The 23961-nt window shown below is 38.1% G+C and overlaps 1 protein-coding gene across 6 annotated transcripts in view; it reads left to right on the forward strand.

The window, feature by feature from the left end:
* Positions 1-23961, forward strand: part of CDC42SE2 (CDC42 small effector 2) — a 113859-nt gene that overhangs the window by 16614 nt on the left and 73284 nt on the right. For 4 of the 6 annotated variants that reach the window (XM_028103434.2, XM_028103435.2, XM_028103438.2 and 1 more), the window contains exon 2: positions 21203-21285. The exons of 1 other annotated variant lie outside the window; for it this stretch is intronic. The gene's annotated coding sequence lies outside the window, so the exon portion shown is untranslated. Of the gene's footprint in view, positions 1-21202; positions 21371-23961 lie in introns of those variants that run through there. One more of the 6 variants, XM_028103436.2, reaches the window with a different exon arrangement.

The raw sequence follows: 23961 nt of genomic DNA on the forward strand, positions 1-23961 counted from the left end.
TTGCTGGTTTTTCACAGGATTGAATTAAATGTAATTTTTTTTTTAAGGATTTTATTTGAGAGAGAGCACACCTGAGAGAGAGAGTGCATGCGTGCAGAAGCAGGGGGAAGGGCAGGCAGAGGGAGAAGCAGGCTTCCGGCTAGCGGGGAGCCCAATGCGGGGCTCAATCCCAGGACTCGGACCTGAGCTGAAGGCTGATGCTTAACTGACTGAGCCACCCAGGTGTCCCCTAATATGTAATTTAAATGTCTTTTTTTAAAATCGTTTATGCTACCTCAGTTCATTATTTTGTCAACATAGGAAAAGCTGTGGTAATCTTTAAAAAGAATGTGCAAGCTAGTAAAAGTAGCTTTTCCCCTTATAAAGTTTAGAATGAAAACATGTATGATTTTTTGATACTGGGCCCTTTTATTTATTTATTTTTTGGATTTATTTATTGGGTTGCCTGAGTGGCTCAGTCAGTTGTCTGACTTCGGTTTAGGTCATGATCTCAGGGTCCTGGGATCGAGCCCTGCATAGGACCCCTCGCTCAGTGGGGAGTCTGCTTCTCCCTCTCCCTCTTCCCGTCCCCCAGCTTGTGTGCACATGCATGTGCTCTCTTTCTCTCTCAAATAAATAAAATATATATATTAAAAAAATAGATGACTAGAGCTGAAATTAAGAGTTGAACACTTAACAACTGAGTCACCCATCGCTATGATAGTTTTTTAAAGAAATTTTTATTTCCTCAGAAAATTTTGAGAGTATTACAAGTCAGTATGCTTTTCTATCAGAAAGTATTTATACCTCCCATATTTTGTGTTTGGTAGTCTGAGTATGGTGAGCATATCATTAAATAGCCTTTTGCTAAATAACTATCAAATGCTATGTCTTAGGTTCTAATATTAAGTAGTTGAGAATATGTTGCTATATATATAGCTTCAGTTGGCATCTGTTGTTTGCAAGAGAAAGTATTAAGTTGACCTGGAAACCTGATTCTGCTTTATTTATTTTTTAAAGATTTTGTTTACTCAATTAGCGCACGTTGGTGAGCAGGGTGGTGGGGGGTGGAGGCAGAGGGAGAATCTCAAGCCGACTTGGTGCTGAGCATGGCGCCTGACCCAGGGCTGGATCTCACGACCCTGAGATCATGACCTGAGCCAAAAACAAGAGTTGGGCACGCAAGTGACAGCCACCCAAGTGCCCCCTAAGTCTGCTTTAGAGATGCCTGTTGACTGCTTGCAAGAAGCATGGAATTAGGTTTTGGTATAAGCATTTTTGGGTGAAATTGAAGGTTTGGTCCCCATTTTTTCCTCCCAGCTATTTTCTAATTTGATGAATTTTAAAGAGCTGATAGTATTCTGTTGCTGTTCTTGTTAGGTCTAGAGCACTGTTATTCTATGTCTGCAAGTTAATGTCTTTGAACTTTCTTGTCTATGTACCCTTTAAAACTTTTTTGAAAAACTTTGTACTTCATAAACTTTAAAACTGACATTAAAACCTTAAGTGTACGAAATTACCAAAGATGTAATTTCTAGAATATTGTATGTTGTCTATGTTTTTAAAGAATATGTTGCCAAACACCTTGACCCTGTTTGTTCTGCTTATTCACTTTATTGCAAAGAACTGCTGTAAAATTTGTTAGTCCTCACTGTCAAACAAGCCAGATCATGTATGTTTTCTTATCATAAGTGGCCTGACGTTTGCAATGCTAATAGAAATAGCAGCACCTGCACTGAACAACCACTGGACAACAGTTTTCACTACCAAATTCTAACATAGATTGATTAGGCAAGAAGTCTTGCCGTGAATTTCTTTGAATATTTTTTGCGTTGCTTAAATGAGACTTTGTCTCTGCCAGTTATGCCTTTGGTGCACTGGAGACTTCTTGAAAATCAGTACCGTATTAAGGCTTGAGATGAGTTAAGAAGTATGGCTTTCTTCTACAACATGGAAGAGTTACTGTGAAAGGGAAGGTGGAGAAAGAATGCATGATGCCTAGACACATCAATTTTATTTATTTAAAAAACATTTTAAAATTATTTTTTAAGTAATTTCTATGCCCAACATGGGGCTTGCACCCATGACCCCTAGACCAAGAGTTGCACGCTCAACCAGCTGAGCCAGCCAGGCGCTCCAAGGCACATCAGTTTTAGACAAGGGCATAGAAGGAAATTGGAGATCTGGAAATGAAATTTCCTTATAACTGTCCAGACCTATCCTCTGTAGTACCTGGAAAGTATCAAACCTTACACTGGGTTGAAGACCCTTGAGTTAAGGGAATAGCTTATCTTCTGCTTTAGTTGGCATTGTGTATTTATCCTTCTAACTAAATTACCTCCTTTTTAATTTTGTCTTGAAAGTTTTGTTTTGACAGACAGCAAAACTGACCTTTGTGATGAAACCATTGTGGTTTTCGTAGTACTCTATAGACCATTGAACATAGTAATCAGGACCTCATGGATGTGATTGCCAGTACAGAAATTAGAAAAAAAGAAAACTGATTATCTACCTTATAATTTAGGCCACGATAAGATCTTGATTTTCCAGAGTTGAGTATACAAGAGAAAACCTTAGAAATACTGGAAGAAAACATGAATCAGTATAAAAACTCTTGGCTGTGGGGAAACCTTCACAATCCATCCAGCATATAGTAATCCCCCTTATCCATGGGGTATATATTTCCAAGGCCCAAGTGGATGTCTGAAATCATGGATAGTAGTGAGCCATCTGTTACTATATATTTTTTATAGATAAATACCTAAGATAGAGTTTGATGTATCTAGGCACAGTAAGAGATTGATAACAGTATCTAATGATAGAAAAATTATAACAGTTACTGTAATAAAAGTTACGTGAATGTGGGCTCTGCCTCAAAAGAGCTTTTTTTTAAAAAGTTCTTTTATTTATTTTAAAGTTTTATTTATTGAAATAAGTAGAGCAGGGGGAGGAGCAGAGGGAGAGAGACAAGCCGACTCCATACTGAGCATGCAGCCCGAGTCTGGGCTGGATCCCATGATGCTGAGATCATGACCTGAGCCGAAACCAAGAGTTAGATGCTTTAACCAACTGAACCACCCAGGTGCCTCCTTTTATTTATTTTTTAAAATAATCTCTACACCCAGTACGGGGCTTGAACTCACCACCTCAAGATTGAGAGTCACATGATCTTCTGAGTGAGCCAGCCAGTCACCCCATCTTGATATATCTTATTGTGCTGTACTCATCCTTCTTGTGATGATGTGAGATGAAAAAAGGCCTCTGTGATGAGTTGAAGTGAGGTGACCTACATAGGCAATGTAGAGTAATTTTAGTGACCTGATCATATTTCAATAGGCTCATGTGCTTGTGACTGTGGTTGACGATGGGTGACTGTGGTTGACGATGGGTAACTGAAACCAGGGATAAGGGGAAGACTACGTACTTTTTCTCATTAAAAAAGTAAATCTCTGGGGAGTCTGGGTGGCTCTGTAGGTTGAGTGTTCTCCTCTTGTTTTTGGCTCAAGTCATGATCTGAGGATTATAAGATTAAACCCTGCATTGGGCTCCATGCTGGTCGTAGAGCCTGCTTAAGATTCTCTCTCTCCCTCTGCCCTTGCCCCATTTTAAAAACAACAACAACAACACCAAAAAACTCATAATTACTGTTTCATGGCCATAATTTTTTTTAAAATACAGGATTTTACCTGTTTCAGAAATACAATTTTAAAAATACATGTAAAAGGTCAATATTCTCATTTACATCTAAGTTATCTTGCAAATTTCATATATTTTCCCTTTTGCTTTTAAGCTTGGAGAAACCTTTCAAAGTGGTGTTGTAATAAACATGACCCAGTACCCATAAACCTTCCTGATGTTCCTTTGCTAAGTTCAGGGGTTATTTGGCTCTTGGGAACAGACAGGTTGTACATACACAGGAGTGGGTTGAATTGAAATTGTTAGGGAAGTTGGTTCTGTGTTCTCTTGGAATAAAGTACAGATCTTCCTCAACTTAAATGGGGTTATATCATAAGTTGAGAATATCCAAAATCTAAAAGGCATTTAATACACCTAACCTACCAAACATCATCACTTAGCCTGCCTTACCTTATTCTCCAAACACTTGCGTTAGCCTACAGTTGGGCAAAAGGCTCTAAGGAAAAGCCTACTTTATAATAAAGTGTTGAATATCTCATGGAATTTATTGAATGCCAAAAATGAAAAACAGAATGGTTGTAAGTGTATCTGTCATTTACCTTCAAGATAGCATGGCTGACTGGAAGCTGTGGCTCACCCCTGCTGCCCAACATCCCAAGAAAGTATTGTACTCCATGTCACTAGCCCAAGAAAATATCACAAGTCAGAATTTATGAAGTAACAGTTTTTACTGAATGTCTATAGTTTTCTTACCATGGTAAAGTAAAAAAATCCTTAAATCAGGGAGTCTGTATTGATTACTAAGCTGTTTTAAGATGAGGATCTTCATACTGAGTAATAGTATATATACTTGTTAATTGGGTATTTGAATGGTTGGACATAGTTATTTTTATAGTATATAGATTTTAATATAAAAATGAGAACTTTTTTTTTTTTTTTTTTTTTTTAGGATTTTATTTATTTGACGGAGAGCACAAGCAGGGGTAGGGGCAGAGGGAGAGGGAGAAGCAGGCTCTGCACCAAGCAGGGAGCCTAATGTGAGACTCGAACCCAGAACCCTGGGATTATGACCTGAGCTGAAGGCAGATGCTTAACCAACTGAGCCATCCAGGCACTCCTGTTCTTTCTTTCTTTCTTTTTTTTTTTCTTTCATAAATTATATCCCCCCCCTCCCCCGAGCAATTTTGTCAGTGGCTACTTTGGGGCCCTAGTGTGCCAGGGCCTGATTGAAATGCGTACCGAGTGCTCTGCAAGAGAATGATGCAGTTTACCACATCTTAAGTCCTTAGGAAGGCAGTTGGGACAAATTAAATATGTATTGACTTTCTCAAAATAAGTTGAAATTTCAGCACCCTATGCATTTACCAGAAATAATACCACACTGAGTCACTCTTCTGGTGATTGAAAATGAACAGCTGGTAGAAGAAATCTCATGTTAATGATACTGTTACTGCGGGAGGGTCACTACATAAAAGATGCAGAGACTCATCCTTTAAGTAATATTCAGAAACATCAGGAAGCGTTATCCTTCGGCAAATAGGCTGAAATAAATGGAGACATTCCTGGGTTCACAGATGAGTATATCAAATCTGGATCAAATTAAAATGTAGCCATCTCATTTGACATAATATAGCTAATTAATACGGGACGAAGAGGACAAATTATTGATCAGGTTGGTAACTATTACTTATTTTGCCTTAAAGGGAAGATATGTTGTCCCTTTTTATTATCATGTATGTTTTTCTTTTGTGGGATTAAATAAAAACATTGAGTTATTCAATAAATACTTAGCACCAGCTGTGTGCCAGGGACTTAGGTAGTAGGAGTTCATTGGAAACTAACATTGTCTTAATAGAGCTTACTTTCTAGTTGGTGACGACAAGCAGTGAATGAGTGAAATATATAGCCAGGTAACTTCAGGTGCTACGAGGAAAAATGAAACATGGGAGCAAGGTGGGGACTGTCAAGGTAGGGAGCAGGAGATTGCAGTTATAAATAGGATGGCAAAGGAAGGGCTCAGTGGCAAGACAATAAAGACAACTGTTAGAGCATCATTTATGATAAAGATAAATATTGGCAGCAACCTAAATATCCATCTACAGAGGATTAGTTAAATAAATTATGATATACCTATATAGTGGAATACTGTATAGCAAATAAATATAAGTCAGGGCACCTCGGTGACTCAGTTGGTTAGGCTTTTGCCTTCAGCTCAGGTCATGATCCCAGGGTTCCGGGATTGAGCCCCACATCTGGCTCCCTGCTCAGCCTTCTCCCTCTGCCCCCCCCCACACCCCCCCCACTCATGCACATGTGCTCTCTCTTTCTCAAAAAATCTTAAAAATATATATACACCTATAAGAATCATCTCAGATACAGGAAGTAATAAAAATTAGGTATGGAATGATAAATGGAGTGTGCTACCATTATGTCTACTACAAAAATTTGTATATATATGTAATTTTATAAATGCATGGATTATCATTGGAAAGATACATAAGAAAATGTTAATAGTGCTTATCTTTTGCTTGGAGAACGAGGTGATTGGTAGAGAGTGAGGTGTAATAGTTCAAATTCCACGCAAGAGTCCATCAATAGATGAATGGAGAAAGAAGATGTGGTGTATATACCCAATAGGATATTACTCAGCCATAAAAAAGAAGTCTTGCCATTTGCAACGATGTGGATGGAGCTAGAATATTATAGTAAGTGAAATAAGTCAGCCAGAGAAAGACAAATACCATGTGATTTCATTCATGTGGAATTTAAGAAAAACAAACAAAAGAGACAAACCAAAAAACAAACTCTTAAGAGAACAAACTGATGGTTACCAGCGGGGAGGTGGGTAGGGGGATGGGTGAAATAGGTACAGGGGACTTAAAGGGGTGAACAGTCAGTTAAGTATAGAATTGTTGAATCACTATATTGTACGCATAAAACTAATAAAGCACTGTATGTTAACTGTACCGAATTTAAAATAAAACAATATTGGAAAAAAAAAAAAACACCCAAACCAAAAAACTTTTGAGTTCCTTGAAAAAAATTCATATCCCATTTATTTTGTATTTATACTACTTAGTCAAAGTGAGTAAATAAGATGTAAAGTAAGAATGTAAGGACTGTTTGTCCAATTAGAAAGTGATGGAGGGGTGCCTGGGTGGCTCAGTCGTTAAGTGTCTGCCTTCGGCTCAGGTCATGATCCTGGGGTCCTGAGATCGAGCTCCGCATCGGGCTCCCTGCTCAGCGGGGAGTCTGCTTCTCCCTCTCCCTCTACTTGTGTTCCTTCTCTCGCTGTCTGTCTCTGTCAAATAAATAAAATCTTAAAAAAAAAAAAAGTGATGGAAAACACATGTATTTATAATACCCAGAGGCCTAGATAGTGAATAAAATTGATAATTAATAGAAACATGGACTCAATTCTATTGAGCTGGAGACCTTGTTGTTGACATCTTGGATGATGGATTGTGGCAATCATGATGGTAACGTTTAGATTCATGTGCTGTTTTTTCACTCTTCTAATCAAATGGAAGGTGTTCATTTCCTAGGGCTGCCACAATGAGGTACCATCCCCTGAAATTTGCTGTCTCACCGTTCTGGAGTCTAGAAATCCAAAAATCCAAGGTATCATCAAGGCCATGCTCCCTCAGAAACCTGTAGGAATCCTTTCTTGCCTTTTCCTAGTTTCTGATGGTTTACAGGCAATCTCTGGCATTACTGTCTTGCAGCTGCATAATTTACAATCTCTGCCTTCCTCATCATCTAGCATTCTCCCTGTTTGTGTCTTCCCATGGCTGCCTTCTTATAAAGACACCAATTATAGTGGATTAGGGGCCCACCCTCCTACAGTATGACTTCATTTTAACTAATTACATCTGCAACAGTCCTATTTCCATGTAAGGTCATATTCAGAGGTAGTGGGGGGTAGGTCTTCAACATGTCTTTTCTGGGGGCCAGTAGAGGAAAATGGACACAATTCAACCCCAAATAGAGGCTTGTTTCTTTCCTGTTACAGCCTTCCATATATACAAAAGTATTTTGTAAAGTTGTATGAAAAGCTAAATAATGTTTCACAAATTTATTTTTAAAGACTCTTAATAGAAAAGTTTTTTCTGTAAGGAGAAAATATCCCATCTCTGAATCATCTCAAACTTAAGAGTGAAGTCTATTTATTAAACGTTATGTTTTAATGAAAATACAGTATTTTTTTCTCTTAGTGTTGTAAAAGTATGAGGATTGTAAGTAGTAGTGAGAGATGACACTGAATGACTAATTCATACTTTGTACTTGTTAATAAAGTTATACCGTGAAGATAAATACCGCCTATTTTCTTGCGCTTTTGTTCCCACTCATGTAAACATGGCTTTTTCCAGATCGGTTTGACCTAAAGGTAAAATTAAATATGGCAGGAGAGAGGACAGAGTATTTAGCCCCCTTCTTAGTTTTTCTTTTGTACCATGACCATTATAATTCTATAAAACATTAGGAAAACTTTAAAAATTCTTTCTCCCCTTTCTCTCTTCCTCATGTATAAATAAGAAGCCAAGTATTTGTTGGTCTACAAAGTCTTTTTAAAAGTTATTTCTTAAATATGCCTTTTTGATACCTTTTTATCCTTTGAGAAATAAGTGTTCTATCTGAGCAAACCTACCAATTGTCATTTAGATTTCCTTCTGTTCCCCCCCCCCCCCCCCCCCGCCCAGGGTCAAATAAAAAAAAAAGGAAATTCTATTTGCAGTCTTAAAGTGCTTTTTTCCCCTCTGAAATGTTCATTAATAGAGGAAAAACATGTATTCAGCTTTTTTTTATGAGTGATTCCTCTGACTTCTTTGTGAAACAGGCAGTTAAATCTTATATCTTAAGACATTATATTATGTTCTTAATAGGGTAGGCTAGGGTAATGTGCTTTAATTCAGCTGCCACCTAGTCATATTTAAAATATTTTATAAATTCAGGTATCATAGAATGTTAGAATTGATTTGGTCTGTCAGTAATTGCTTAGTCTGGGGTTATCTCAAATGCAGAAATCTTTTAATTTAATTTTTTTGTTTCAAGTTTTTATTAAAATTCTAGATAGTTAACATATGGTGTAATACTGGTTTCAAGAGTAGAATTTAGTGATTCATCACTTTACATACCACACCCAGTGCTCATCCCCACAGGTGCCCTCCTTGGTTACCCATCACCCATCAAATGTAGGGATCTTTTTAGTGTTCCTTATTTTTGAAACCTTAAGGGAGTATGAATTCACCACTTTAGCCAACCCAGTATCTTTTGGAGGGCAGTTATACTTTATATGGTTCTTCCTTTTTTTAAAACAAAAATTGCCTTTCTGAAACTTCTGTGTAATGGCTTTGGTTCCATTCTCTTTGGTAACCCACAATAATGCTTCCTCTTTCTCAAACTGTATGCTTTGGCCTACACATATTTGAAGGCTGTCCTGTCTCCTCTCTTGCTGGGATGAATCTCTAGTTCCCTTAACTCTTACATGACATCTTTTTCAGACTCCTCACCATTCAGCTCTTCTTTGGATATATTCTTTTTCTAATTTTTTATTTTTTTAAAAATTTGAGTATAGTGGATATATTCTTTTTCTAATTTTTATTTTTTTTTAAATTTGAGTATAGTTGACATACAACATTAACTTTAGTTTGACATGCACGGCAAAGTGATTCCCCTTCTCTGTTACTGTGTGCTTCCACAAGTCTAGCTACTGTCGCCATATGATACTATTACAGTATAGTTGGCTGTATTCTAAATGCTGTGCTTTTATTTCTGTAACTTATCCCATGACTTATCCCTGTATCACCCACTCCCCTTCACCCACTTTGCCTGTCCCCCCCATTACCTTGCCTCCCCTCTGACAAAAACCATCAGTTTGTTCTCTATTTATAGGTCTCATTCTGTTGTTTGTTTATTCATTTGTTTTCTTTATATTCTACATGAGTGAAATCATATGATATTTGTCTTTCTCAGTCTGACTTATTTTACTTAGCATAATACCCTCTGGGTCCATCCATGTTGTTGGAAATGGCACAATCTCATTCTTTTTTTAAGAGTGTGTAAATATCTTCTCCCATTCAGTAGTTTGCCTTTTTGTTTTGTTGATGGTTTCCTTTACTTTTCAGCAGCTTTTTATTTTGATGAATTCCCAGTAGTGTATTTTTGCTTTTGTTTCCATTGCCTGAGGAGACATATCTAGAAAAATGTTGTTAGGGCTGATGTCAGAGAAACTACTGCTTGTATTCTACGATTTTTATGGATTCCTGTCTCACATTTAGATCTTGAATCCATTTTGAGTTTATTTTGGGTATGGTGTAAGAAGGTGGTCCAGGTTCCTTTTTTAACACATAGCTGTCACATTTTCCCAGCACTGTTTGTTGAAGAGGCCATCTTTCCCCCATTGTATATTCTTGCTTCCTTTGTCATAGATTAATTGACCATATAGGTGTGGGTTTATTTCTGGGCTCTGTATTCTCTTTCATTGATCTGTGTGTCAGCGTTGGTGTCAAGTACCATACTATTTTGATTACTACAACATAATAGGATATCTTAAAATCTGGGATTGTGATACCTCCAGCTTTGTTTTTCTTTTCCTGGTTGTGTTCTGGTTTATAAAAATGTCTCTTAGGATATGGTACCCAAAACAGATGCCATATTCCTGAACTTGTGAATCTGAAATTATAGGCCTAAGTTCATTTTCATGATGTGGAGGTACAAGCAGGATTGGTAACTTCTGAAATATAAGTGCCCTGAAGGGAAAGTACCTGATACACTGGAAGAGCACCTAATACAGGTTTGGGGGTTGGGGAAAGCTTCCCGAAGGAGATGATGACCATATCAAGTTCTGAAGAGTACACCAGGCAGAGGTGGACAAGTGTGATGCCCTGTAGTCACAAGAGGGAGAACCTGGTGTTTCATGGAACAGAACGAAATTGGAAACAGTTGGATGATGGCACAGTTATGGGGCATTGAGTGGAAGAGGCAGTAAATGATGTTCAAGGGAAAACTGGGGACCACGTCATAAAGGCCCTTAGAAATTGTATTAAGTGAACTGTTCCTGAGGATAATAGTGAATCATTAGTGGCAGTTTTAAGTAAAAAAAAAAACACCACCAACGATTCATTTTAGAAGGATCATTCTGTCCCAAATGCCAACGAATTGGAGGGGTTGAGATGTGCCAGGAGATCGGTTAACAGCTATAATGGTAATTTTTAGATATAATGGTGGTGCCCAGACTTTGACCAGTGGCTTTTGGGTTGGAAAGAAACAGACTGGAATAGTTCAGAGAATTCCATTGTTGTTTGGCTGTAGTGGGGAGAGATGGAAAGGTAGGAGTCAAGGATTTGGTTTAAGAAACTGGGTAGATGAGAGAATTTAATGAAAATCATTTGAATGGGGGGGGCACGTGGGTGGCTCATTTGGTTAGATGACTGCCTTGGGCTCAAGCCATGATCCCAGGGTCCTAGGATCAAACTCCATATCCGGCTTCCTGCTCAGCAATGAGCCTGCTTCTCCCTTTGCCTGCCGTCCCCCCCTCCCCCCCCACCACTTGTGCATGCTCATGCTCTCTCTCTGTCAAATAAATAAATAGAACATTAAAAAAAAAATCAGAGTGCCTGGGTGGCTCAGTTGTTAAGCGTCTGCCTTCGGCTCAGGTCATGATCCCAGGATCCTGGGTTCGAGCCCCACATCGGGCTCCCTGCTCCACGGGAAGCCTGCTTCTCCCTCTCCCACTCCCCCTGCTTGTGTTCCCTCTCTCGTTGTGTCTCTCTCTGTCAAATAAATAAATAAAATCTTTAAAAAAATAAAAAATCATTTTCATGGGATTGGAATGGAGGAGTGCTGGGGAAGAAGTGAGGTTCAGTTAAGCCTGAGACAGCACATGCAGGTGGGGTGTACTATATGCATTTGGTTATGTGAGGTTGAACTGAAAGACATCTAGGTTGGAGAACTTGGGGCTTTAGATAGAGCTTGACTGGGAAAGTAGGTTTGGCCGTCATCAGTATACATATGGTAACTGAACTTAGGAGAATGATCTGAAATAATTTAGAGCATTTGTACAGTGAAAGAGGAGGGCACAGGCCAAAACTCTTAAAGAACTATGACCTCATTATATTTGAGCTAAACACCTTTGGTGTTTTTGATGGGATTATTTGGGAACCAGCAAAAAGAAAGAAATCAGGCCTGCTCCAATTTATTTTGTAGAAACCCACCAAAATTGTTTGATTGGAGGAGTGAAAATGGTTCTTAAAATATCTCCCTTAGCTCTCAGTGTCTGAAATTCATGTTATTAGACGTTCTCTACTTTGGGGTAAGGCATTGTTTCTCAAGGAGTTACCTGTTAAAATGTAGATATCCCTAAAGCCAGCTAAAATACTAATTGGTGGTGGTGATATTTTTAGGTCAGTAGGTTTTTTTCTGAAATTCACACTGAAGGGACAGATAGGAAAAGATTAGGCTTGGGAAACATGACATTGTTAGGAGTATGGGGCAAACAGACCTGGATTTGTGCATTGAGGTTACCAAGCACCTGGATAAAGAGATAAGGAGAGTGAGAGCCAGAGACTCTGTGTGTGTGTGTGTGTGTGGGTGGGTGGGTGTGTGTAAAATGGGGATGGTGAGTTGGAGAGCAAAGTGGTAATGTCATTAAAAAGACATAAGAGATTTCCCTGATGCCAAGCGATGTTGAGCACTTTTTCATGTGTCTGTTGGCCATTTGGATGTGTTCTTTGGAAAAATGTCTGTTCATGTCTTCTGCCCATTTCTTGATTGGATTATTTGTTTGGGTGTTGAGTTTGAGAAGTTCTTTATAGATTTTGGATACTAGCCCTTTATCTGATATGTCATTTGCAAATATTTTCTCCCATTCTGTCGGTTGTCTTTTGGTTTTGTGTTTTTATCTTGATGAAATCCCAGTAGTTCATTTTTGCCCTGGCTTCCCTTGCCTTTGGTGATGTTTCTAGGAAGAAGTTGCTGTGGCTGAGGTCGAAGAGGTCGCTGCCTGTGTTCTCCTTTAGGATTTTGATGGACTCCTGTCTCACCTTTACGTCTTTCAACCATTTGGAGTCTATTTTTGTGTGTGGTGTAAGGAAATGGTCCAGTTTCATTCTTCTGCATGTGGCTGTCCAATTTTCCCAACACCATTTGTTGAAGAGACTGTCTTTTTTCCATTGGACATTCTTTCCTGCTTTGTCAAAGATGAGTTGACCCTAGAGTTGAGGGTCCATTTCTGGGCTCTTGATTCTGTTCCATTGATCTATGTGTCTGTTTTTGTGCCAGTACCATACTGTCTTGATGATGACAGCTTTGTAATAGAGCTGGAAGTCTGGAATTGTGATGCCGCCAGCTTTGCTTTTCTTTTTCAAGATTCCTCTGGCTATTCGGGGTCTCTTCTGGTTCCATACAAATTTTAGGATTATTTGTTCCATTTCTTTGAAAAAGGTGGATGGTATTTTGATGGGGATTGCATTGAATGTGTAGATTGCTCTAGGTAGCACTGACATCTTCACAATGTTTGTTCTTCCAATCCATGAGCATGAGATACCACCTCACACCCATCAGAATGGCTAAAATTAACAAGTCAGGAAACGACAGATGTTGGCGGGGATGTGGAGAAAGGGGAACCCTCCTACACTGTTGGTGGGAATGCAAGCTGGTGCAACCACTCTGGAAAACAGTATGGAGGTTCCTCAAACAGTTGAAAATAGAGCTACCATACGATCCAGCAATTGCACTACTGGGTATTTACCACAAAGATACAAATGTAGGGATCTGAAGGGGTACGTGCACCCCAATGTTTATAGCAGCAATGTCCACAATAGCCAAACTGTGGAAAGAGCCAAGATGTCCATCGACAGATGAATGGATAAAGAAGATGTGGTATCTATACACAATGGAATATAATGCAGCCGTCAAAAGGAATGAGATCTTGCCATTTGCAACGACGTGGATGGAACTGGAGGGTGTTATGCTGAGGGAAATAAGTCAATCAGAGAAAGACATGTATCATATGACCTCACTGATATGAGGAATTCTTCATCTCAGGAAACAAACAGGGTTGCTGGAGTGGTGGGGGGTGGGAGGGATTGGGTGGCTGGGTGATAGACATTGAGGAGGGTATGTGCTATGGTGAGCACTGTGAATTGTACAAGACTGATGAATCACGGATCTGTACTTCTGAAACAAATAATGCAATATATGTTAAGGAAAAAAAAAGATAGCAGGAGGGGAAGAATGAAGGGGAGTAAGTCGGAGGGGGAGAGGAACCATGAGAGATGATGGACTCTGAAAAACCAACTGAGGGTTCTAGAGGGGAGGGGGGTGGGGGGTTGGGTTAGCCTGGTGATGGGTATTAAAGAGGGCACATTCTGCGTGGAGCACTGAGTGTTATGCATAAACAATGAGTCATGGAACACTACATCAAAAACTAATGATGTAATGTATGGTGATTAACATAACAATAAAAAATTATTAAAAAAAAGACATAAGAGAACATTTGAAAAGATAAAGAACTAAATAGATGGAAAATCCTGAAAGTATTTCAGTTATAAATTAGGGCAATGATATAATTTATCATCTAAACTAGGACATATTGAGAAAATTTTTTATCTAAACTGGGACATATTGAGATAGGGGACTGACTTCTGAGTAATTACATTGTGAAAACTTGCATAAACTGGGGCTATCATTAGCAAGTAAGAACAAATAGTCACTGTAGTTATAATGTGCTTATTTTAATATAGTATAATAGTATCAGTTTTTAGCTACCATGTGTCAGGTATTGTACTAACTACGCACTTGATACATCTTAATTACATTCTTAAAATAATCCTCTGAGGTAAGTGGCTGTTGTTTTTATTTATAGTTGATGAAACCAACTCTTAGGGAAGTTGGCCTACAGTTCTCCATGGCAGTCAGACTTGGAAACAGTCAAGTGATATAAACAAAATCCACGTAAACTCTTTTTTTAATTAAATTTTTTTATTGTTATGTTAATCACCATACATCACATCATTAGTTTTTGATGTAGTGTTCCATGTCCACGTAAACTCTTAAACACTGCATTGTACTGCAGTGGCTGTGGGTGTGTATCTGTATTTAAAAATGCCCTTTGACTTGCTCAGAAAATTACTCTTGTCATATTACATCATGTATTAAATCCCATTCCCCTTCTGATAGCCATTTATCTGAAGGCTTACTTTGTGCCAGACTACGTTCTAGGCATTTTACATGTATTAACATTATTTAAACTCATGATAAGCCTTATGAATTATTTCCTTTTTATAGTTTAGGAAGTTGAGGCATGGTGAGTAACTTGTCTAAACTCAACATTATTTAGTAAGTGGCAGAGCCAGAATTTATGCTCTGACAGTTTGACTCCAGAGCCTGTTTTCTTAATTGCTCTCCTCTACTGCCTCCTCTGGGCCACATTCTTTTGTGGACCTGTTTTCATTTCTCTTGGGAGTGGATTTGTTTTGGTGCCTGGTTAAGTGTATGTATACCTATATAAGAAAGTTTCCACAGTGTTTCCAAAGTGGTTATACAACTTTGCATTCTCTCTGGTAGTCCATCTTTATTACTACATCCCTACTTTTCTGTTTTTTTTGTGAAGGCATATGCAGCCTTTTCCACCACTTTTGAAACTCTGGTAGTTAGAAATACATTCATTCTCCCTGTTTAAAAGTTTTGCCTCATTCACGGCTACTCAGGTATATACTGTCATTTCTATCCATTTCTGTAACCCTGCCACATCCTACGCTTTCAGGGTCCAGGAACGTTAACAGCACCAGCGAACAATAGCAAGAGGCAAAATGTCTTGGATCTCTAATAGTATCACCAATGGCTAGGATATTATTGCCCAGATAACTTTTCAGTTAAACTGTGTAACTGAATGGTTATATGCCTTTCTTTACAGTGTACTTAAGGAGGAAATAAATGGTAGTGATTTATTACAGTGCTAATAGGTTTTATAGTATACTGATTAGTTAAGAATTTGGGGGCAAATTTCTTTACCGTTTTCAGTGTGTAAAATGAAGAAATTGAACTAGATTTCTCATAGATCTTTATTGTTTTTGCCAGATCTGTATTTCTTTGGGAAGAAGGAAAGAATTAGCATTTGACTTAAATGAGCAAGGAGATGGAACACATACTTAGTACATATTTTTCTTTCAGTATCAGAGTAATTTAATAGGGTCAAGGCCTGGTAATTTAAGCCATTATTCATTGAGGAAAAGTGGAAACTAAACAGAAATGTTACTGTAAGACTTATGGCTTTAGCTTCTTATAGTTTGACCGGCTTAAATCTAAGACTTTTGAATTGCAGTGGATTTGGGCACTTAAAAATAGATTTTTACTTTATTTTATTTTATTTTTTTTTTTTTAAAGATTTTATTTATTTATTTATTTAACAGAGAGAGCGTGAGAGAGGGAACACAAGCAGGGGGAGTGGGAGAGGGAGAAGCAGGCTTCCCCGCAGAGCAAGGAGCCCGATGCGGGGCTCGATCCCAGGACCCTGGGATCATGACCTGAGCCGAAGGCAGACGCCTAACGACTGAGCCACCCAGACGCCCCAGATTTTTATTTTTAAATTCATAAGAGCATCTGAGGGTTGCAAGGAATCATAAAGCTGGTCTAGATCAGCTATCTGGTGTTTTCAGATCGCTGCCGTAATACCCTGACTGCTGATGATAGGTGTCCCAAGGCAGGACGTTCCCTTTGAGGCAGCAGTGACTCAGAAAGATGTTCTAATATGTGGGAAATAGAGCCTCTGCTCATTCATTCTAGTTGTGCCATTTGTACTGATGCAGAACTAGCATGATTTTTCTCTGTGACTGCCCTAAAAGTATTCTAAGGTAGCACTACTAACTCACTTCTCTAAAGATGAAGCCCTTTTTCATAGCAGTGTGATGGAACTGAGACTGTTAACTTGGAGAATAGATATCTCTGGATAGAGATGGGCTTACACACTTTTGATATTATCTAAACTAAAATTTAATGATTAAATTCAGCTGAAGAAATAATGTAATTTTCTCATTATCGGTATAAATAATAGGCAGATGGGGATAGAGGTGCCATTTAATATGTAAAAAGCACCAAGCCCTGCCAGCAGTTAACAATTAAAATGGATCTGATTTGAGGATTTCTTCATTAATTCTAAGCAGAATGTGAATTATAGTATAGTAGTGATACTGGGATGAATGCTAATAAAATTACTATATTAAAATGTTTTTGGTTGACAGTGGAAAAAAAACTTTTTTAATCTAATTCCTACCAAATGTAATGAAAGCCTGGGGTACTTTATGGACTGCAGTTGAATGAGTAATAATGAAATCCACTAAATTTTCTTTTTGCCCATGCCGAATTATATGGGGTTAGCTAGAGTGCAATTTTTGGCATATGCTTTCTTTGTGATTGGTAATTATGGTTTTGATCTTTAACATTGAGATAATATACTTTTCAATGGAATTATTTTTCAGAAAAAAAGATAGTGGCTATGATTTTCATAGTTAATGCATTGAAAGGGTCTTGCCTTTCATATTAATCAGTTTTGTTATCAGTTATTAATATGCAAAGAATTTGATTTAAAATTCACTGCACATATTTAAGTGTTCAGTTTAATAAATTTTTAAGTTTTTATACTTGTGAAATTACCTCTACAGTCAAGATAATGAAAATATCTGGCACCTCCAAAAGGTTTTTTTTTTTCCAGCCATTTGTAGGTCTTTTTGTCCACCATCCTCTATTCCCAGGCAATCAACTGAATTGCTTTCTGTACCTAGAGATTCTAGAGTTTTGTGTATATGGATTCTACAGAATATACTCTTGGTGTGGCTTCTTAGCATAATTATTTTGAGATACATCCATGTTAAATAGTGTATGATAGTTCATTATTTTTCTTTTCTTTTTTTTTTTTTAAAGATTTTATTTATTTATTTGAGAGAGACAGAATGAGAGATAGAGAACACGAGAGCGAAGAGGGTCAGAGGGAGAAGCTGACTCCCTGCCGAGCAGGGAGCCCGATGCGGGACTCGATCCTGGGACTCCAGGATCATGACCTGAGCCGAAGGCAGTCGCTTAACCAACTGAGCCACCCAGGCGCCCCATTATTTTTCTTGAAAGTAGTAAAATTGAATGGCTTTACCATACTTAGTTTATCGATCCACCTCTTGATGGATAATTGGGTTGTTTCCACTTTTGGGTATTAAAAATAAAGGTGCTAAAAACAGTCTTTTGTGAACATAGACTTTCATTTCTGTTAGGCAAGACCTAGGAATAGCTGGCTTGTATGTTAAGTGTGTGTTTAATTTTTTAAGAAACTGACAAACTGTATTCTAAAGTGGTTTTACCATTTCACATTCTCGTCAACAGCATATGATCGTTCCACTTGCTCCATATCCTTGCCAATGTTTGTATTTTCATAATGAATGATAATGTTAAGGTGTATTTTCATGTCCTTATCTGCTATGTGTACATCATTGGTGAGTATGTTAAGATCATTTGTTCCTTTTTATTTTTTAATTTTTAAAATTTTTTTAAAGATTTTATTTATTTGACAGAGACACAGCGAGAGAGGGAACACAAGCAGGGGCAGTGGGAGAGGGAGAAGCAGGCTTCCTGTGGAGCACGGAGCGCGATGCGGGGCTCGATCCTGGTATCCCGGGATCATGACCTGAGCCGAAGGCAGACACTTAACGACTGAGCCACCCAGGCACCCCCATTTGTTCTTTTTTAAAATTGGGTTTTCTTGGGCGCCTGAGTGGCTCAGTTGGTTGGGCGACTGCCTTCCTGGAGTCCTGGGATCGAGTCCCACATCAGGCTCCCTGCTCACCAGGGAGTCTGCTTCTCCCTCTGACCCTCCCCCCCCATGCTCTCTCTCATGCTCTCTCTCACATAAATAAAATCTTTAAAAATAAAATAGGGGCGCCTGGGTGGCTCAGTTGGTTAAGCGACTGCCTTCGGCTCAGGTCATGATCCTGGAGTCCGGGATCTAGTCCCGCATCGGGCTCCCTGCTCAGCGGGAGATCTGCTTCTTCCTCTGACCCTCTTCCCTCTCATGCTCTCTGTTTCTCATTCTCTCTTTCAAATAAATAAAATCTTAAAAAATAAAATAAAATAAAATTGGGTTTTCTTAATGAGTTTTGAGCATCCTTTCTTGTATTCTTTCTGAATATAAGTCCATTTTCAGATCATGAGATTTGCATCTATTTTTTTTTCAGCATGTGAGTTGTCTTTTGTTTTGTTAAGTGTCTTGCAGATAGCAGAAATTAGTAATTTTGATGAAGTCCTGTTTGTCACTTTTGTCTTTTACATGTCATACTTTTGTGTTTTATCTAAGAAATTTTTGTCTAAGACCGCAAAAAATTTCTACTATGTTTTCTTTGTGGAATTTTATAGTTTTAGGTTTTACCTTTAGGGCTGTGATTGATTTTGAGTTAATTTTTATATGTGGCACCAGGTATGGACATCCAGTCATTCCAGCTCCATTTGTTGAAAAGGCTCTCCCTTTCCCCACTGAACTGCCTTTGTAGCAAGGTTTATTTCTGGACTCAATTTTGTTTTATTGATCTGTCTCTTTTCAGTACCACACTGTCTTGATATTTGCAGTTTTATAACAAATCTTGAAGTCAGGTAGTATAAGGCTTCCAATATTAATTATTTTTGAAGTTGTTTTGGCCGTTCTAGCTCATTTGCATTTCCATGTGAATTTTGGAATCAGCTTCTCAATTTTTACAAAAGCTGCTGGGATTTTGATTAGAAATGCGTGGAATCTTTTGCTCAAATTGGAGAGAATTTACATGTTAAGATCATTGAATTTTGAACATAGTAGTGTATCTCTCCATGTATTTGTCATTGTTACACATCATTTGATAATTTGTAATTCATATTTTCCAGTGGTAATATTTCCAAAAGTGGATTTTTTTATTGTTCTTTGAACAGTTCTATAGAAACAGTTGATTTTTTAATTCTAGCCATCTCAATTTTGTTTTCAGATGAAGCATAGCATCTTAGTTCATTGTTAGTTTAGATTGGAAGAAACATCTAAGCTTACAAAATGTAATGGGTCAGTATCTTTCAAGGAGTGATTGGTATTATCCCCAGCATTTTGTCTTCATTTTTTAAAAAACAAGATTATTTATTTGAGAGAGCAAGCCAGTGGAAGGGCAGAAGGAAAGAACCTGAAGCAGACTCCCTGCTGAGCACAAAGCCCCACGCGGGGCTTGATTTCATGGCTCTGAGATCATGACCTGAGCCAAAATCAAGTCAGACACTTAATTGAGCCACCCGGGCACCCCATTTTCTTTAAAGTAATCTCTACACCCAGTGTGGGGCTCGAACCTACAACCCCGAGATCAAGAGTCGCATGCTCTACCTACTGAGCCATTCAGGCACCCTGTCTTCATTTTTTTAATGAAATATTAATATTCCTCATAATATGGAACCTTGAAACTTCAAACTACTATTACTTAAATGGTTGAATTTGTAGGTAATTTCAGGAAAGTAATTGATTCTGATGGAGGCATTGTTTATTCTTATGGGATTCTGAGATTTCATTCAAATTACATATTTTAGAGAATCAATTACCTTGGTATTGGTTTTGGGAGAATGAAGGAAAGTATATGATAAGGACTTTGAGGTTTGAGGCTTATGCACATGAATCACATTGCAACTTACAGAGATGGAGAAGACTGAGGAAGCAATGAATTTGGGATTTTCATTTCAGCTTGGACATGGTAGATTTTAGGCCTGTTGTTTGTTGACTGTGTCAAGTGCTTATATGTTTATTTGGAGGCTTATAAATGAAGAAATATATCTTAGGTCAAAAATAGGTCTGAGGTCACACAGCTAGTTATTGCAGAATTAGAACTCAAACCGAGGGCCTGCTGACTCCAAAATCAATGTAGTCATTAGCCCCATACTATATTGTATTGTCAAGGCAGAAAAACATGCTTGGCTTTGATAGTAATTAATGTTCCCTGTGAGCTATTATAAAAATATAGCAGAGTTTGCAAAGTCAGATGCCAGCAGGATCCAGACAGATAACTGAGTTGTGTTATGAGAGAGTGATGACATCTGCAGGCAACTGCAAAGCCTGTGACCCATCCAAAGGATTAGCTGCTAATCAGCTCCAACAGATTGTTACCATGTGGGAATGTGGGCCCATTATCACTAGATCTTCTAATTTTTTTTTTTCCCCAAGAGAGGTCAGAAATCTTGATTTCCATGTTGAGTCTTCTTCTGATTTATAAATGTAGGCAGCTGTCCTTTAACATGCAGTGTAGGTCAACCTTATTTGTGTCCACCACACATAAATGTGTGTTGGATTCTACCCAGTGGGCAACTTCTGCTAAGAGTTGTATCTGGTATTCTGTGGACACAGCAATAAATTTATATGATGTGAAAGGGTGGTAACCATGTAATAAGCACACTACAGCCTTTGCAATGCAAGTTGCTTAGTTTGAACATGGGGTTTATTGAATCTGGTATTTAAATTCAGTTTTCTTATGGATCAGTTAATATAGATGGGGGAGGGGGGAATTGTTCCCTGTAGCTTTTTGCTTCCTAATTGCATGCTTTCATTTGCACATAGGGCCAGTTGCAAGTCTGTGGATGTTTGACTGACACCTGGAACCCAAATGAGAGGAAACCTTCAAGGAACAACTTTTATTGACAGTGAGTCTGTAGTCATCTGTATGCATAATATGGAATGTTCTCAACCCAGAGATAGCTAAATGGGTGACTCCACTGACAAGGAGTGGTGAGTCTGACTGTCCCCACTGATAATTGACTAAATCCTTTTCATAAAAAGAGAACTCCTCCTCCTCCATTCTTAGCATTTACTCTCTGTTGAATAGTAAATTAATTTTTGTATTACAGAGAATGACAGCAGTGCAGCTTAGGAAAGTTCCTTGTCCCTAACAGTGTGTTTAGTGTATGGTTGCAGTTTGACTTTTTTTTATTCAGTTAGGCACATCCTTTCCTTTGTCATTGTATTTTTCTTTTATTTCTTTGCCTAATTATACCATCTTCCAAGGCCTGTCTTCTTGAAATATTCAGCTAACATTAAAATGATGGTCATGATAATTAACAGCATCCACTCTAATCTTGATTAATGGTAGGTGTCCTTGCCTTGGGAATCATTTTATGAATAGATCCAGTTTTGGCCACTGAGTAATAGAAGGGAAGTCTGTAAGAGGATTCTGGGAAAGGTTTTCTTGGTTTTGTGAAAGAAGGAAAAAGTTGATCCCTCTACTTCCTAGAGTTGGTTTTATCTGGGTGTGACATCTGGAACTGCTATGGCCATTTTGCTACTAGCCTGAAAGTGATGCCCTTATGTAAAGGAAGGCAGACGCAATAGAACGGCAGAGAAGTAGAACTGGGGCTCCATGTAATGTACATAGAATCACCCTAACTGTGGATTCCTTGTGATGTGAGATAACAAATTTCCTTAATGTTAAGCAGTTTTGCCCTTAGGTTTTCTGTTACTGGCTGTAGAAATCCTCTCATTTGATTTCTCCTCTTTCTGATTACCCACTGTCTTTAGTGTCTCATTCATTTATTTCTCCTTGATTATGTTCTGTGCTGTCCAGTAATGCTCCTTTGTATATGTTGCTTTTGAGGCACATTGTAAACTTTGTGAAGTTTTTTTTTGTTTGTTTGTTTTTAGATTTTATTTATTTATTTGACAGAGAGAGACGCAGCGAGAGAGGAGACACGAGTGGGGGGAGTGGGAGAGAGAGAAGCAGGCTTCCCGCGGAGCAGGGAGCCCGATGCGGGGCTCGAACCCCGGACCCTGGGATCACGACCTGAGCTGAAGGCAGACGCTTAACAACTGAGCCACCCAGGCGCCCCAAAACTTTGTGCAGTTAAGGGCTGTGTTTATATCCTCCTCTGTGTAATACCATTACTGTCTTCTTAATAAAGCCATTAGTGCATATTTACTGAATTGAATTGTTTGAACAGTTGAGTATTTGAAAAACCAATCTACAGAATTGAACAATTAGAGATTTTCTTTCCTTCTTTTCTTTCTTTTTCTTTTCTTTTCTTTTCTTTTCTTTTTTTTCTTCCTCTCTCGCGCTCTCTTTCTTTCTTGTTTTATTTATTTCAGAGAAGGGGGAAGGGCAGAGAGGGAGAGAGGAAATCTTAAGTAGACTCCCAGCTCATGAAGTGAGCCAAAACCAACTGACTGAGCCACCCAGGTGCCCCTACAGAGATTTTCTTTTAATTCAAATCCTTTTCTTTAACCACACTGCTTCCCTGCAGGATTATAAATGAAGTTTGGCTTTTAAGATGATTATTGTATAACACATATTCAGGTGGTTAGTTCTACTCTAAAAAAAATGGTGCTTATATTCTGTCTTTTGTTTTTCTTCGACTTTACTGTTAATATCAGTTCTTTTCCTATATATTTGAGTACTGGCTTTCAGTGTAATAAATTTCACTATCTTCTCTGGCATAAAAACAATAGTTTATGTTCTGTTTTCTCTGCTCATTATAGGAATAAGGGACATAAAAAGTAAGAAACATAGTAATTCAGAAATAATTAGTATTTGACTTTGAAATGCACATTCACAAAAAGGCTCCCTAAGGTGTACATCTTTGATCTGCTCTTAGGACCTAGTTGTGTGTCTGTGTGTGGGGGGTAGGTTTCATGGTGAATCTAGTAGCTTGTAAGAGGAGTCTTGAGTTACAGGATGGATTATTTAGTTACTTCTATTTTAAGGCTCTATGAAACAAAAACATTTTTTTTCCTAACTCAAGCTAATCATGTACTCTTCACTATTTAAATTCTACTGTTGTAATCTTGAAAAAGTCGGATATATACCTCTTTTGCTTTGAGAAGATATAGGGTGTTGGTTTCTGTTGTGTTAAAAAGGAAAATCATAAAGCCTGTGGGTAATTTTGTAATACATTTGAATCCTTGAATATGTGATTTTCATTCAGGGAAAGTTAATTTTTTTTCCTTGGGTTGTTATTAAAGTTTGGGGGAATAACTTTTTAAGAAGGTAGTGAAAGTTGTATGATATGCTTAACATATCGATTTTAATTCAGTAATACCATTCAGTAATATTAGAAGTTGAAATCACCAAGGTCAACTTTAATGTACTTTATTTCATAAATACTACGAAGAGTTTGTCAGAATGGAACATGTGCCCTAACCTAAGGCAGTCACAGCAGGCATGTGATCTCACCTAGATGAATCAGAATGATCTTAGGATATTTGCTAGGAATGCTGGGATAAAGGCACTTATTTTTTTTTTTTTTGGCTGAATTTCAACAGAAATCAAAATGTACTCATTAAAGTCCTGGAAGCTACCTTCTGACCATAAAAGGAAACCAGTTGAATAA

This window comes from Eumetopias jubatus, unplaced genomic scaffold (genome assembly GCF_037043125.1).
Source record: "Eumetopias jubatus isolate StellerSeaLion01/CBP00866 unplaced genomic scaffold, mEumJub1_p1.0 scaffold_5, whole genome shotgun sequence".
NCBI classification, from domain to species: Eukaryota; Metazoa; Chordata; class Mammalia; order Carnivora; family Otariidae; genus Eumetopias; species Eumetopias jubatus.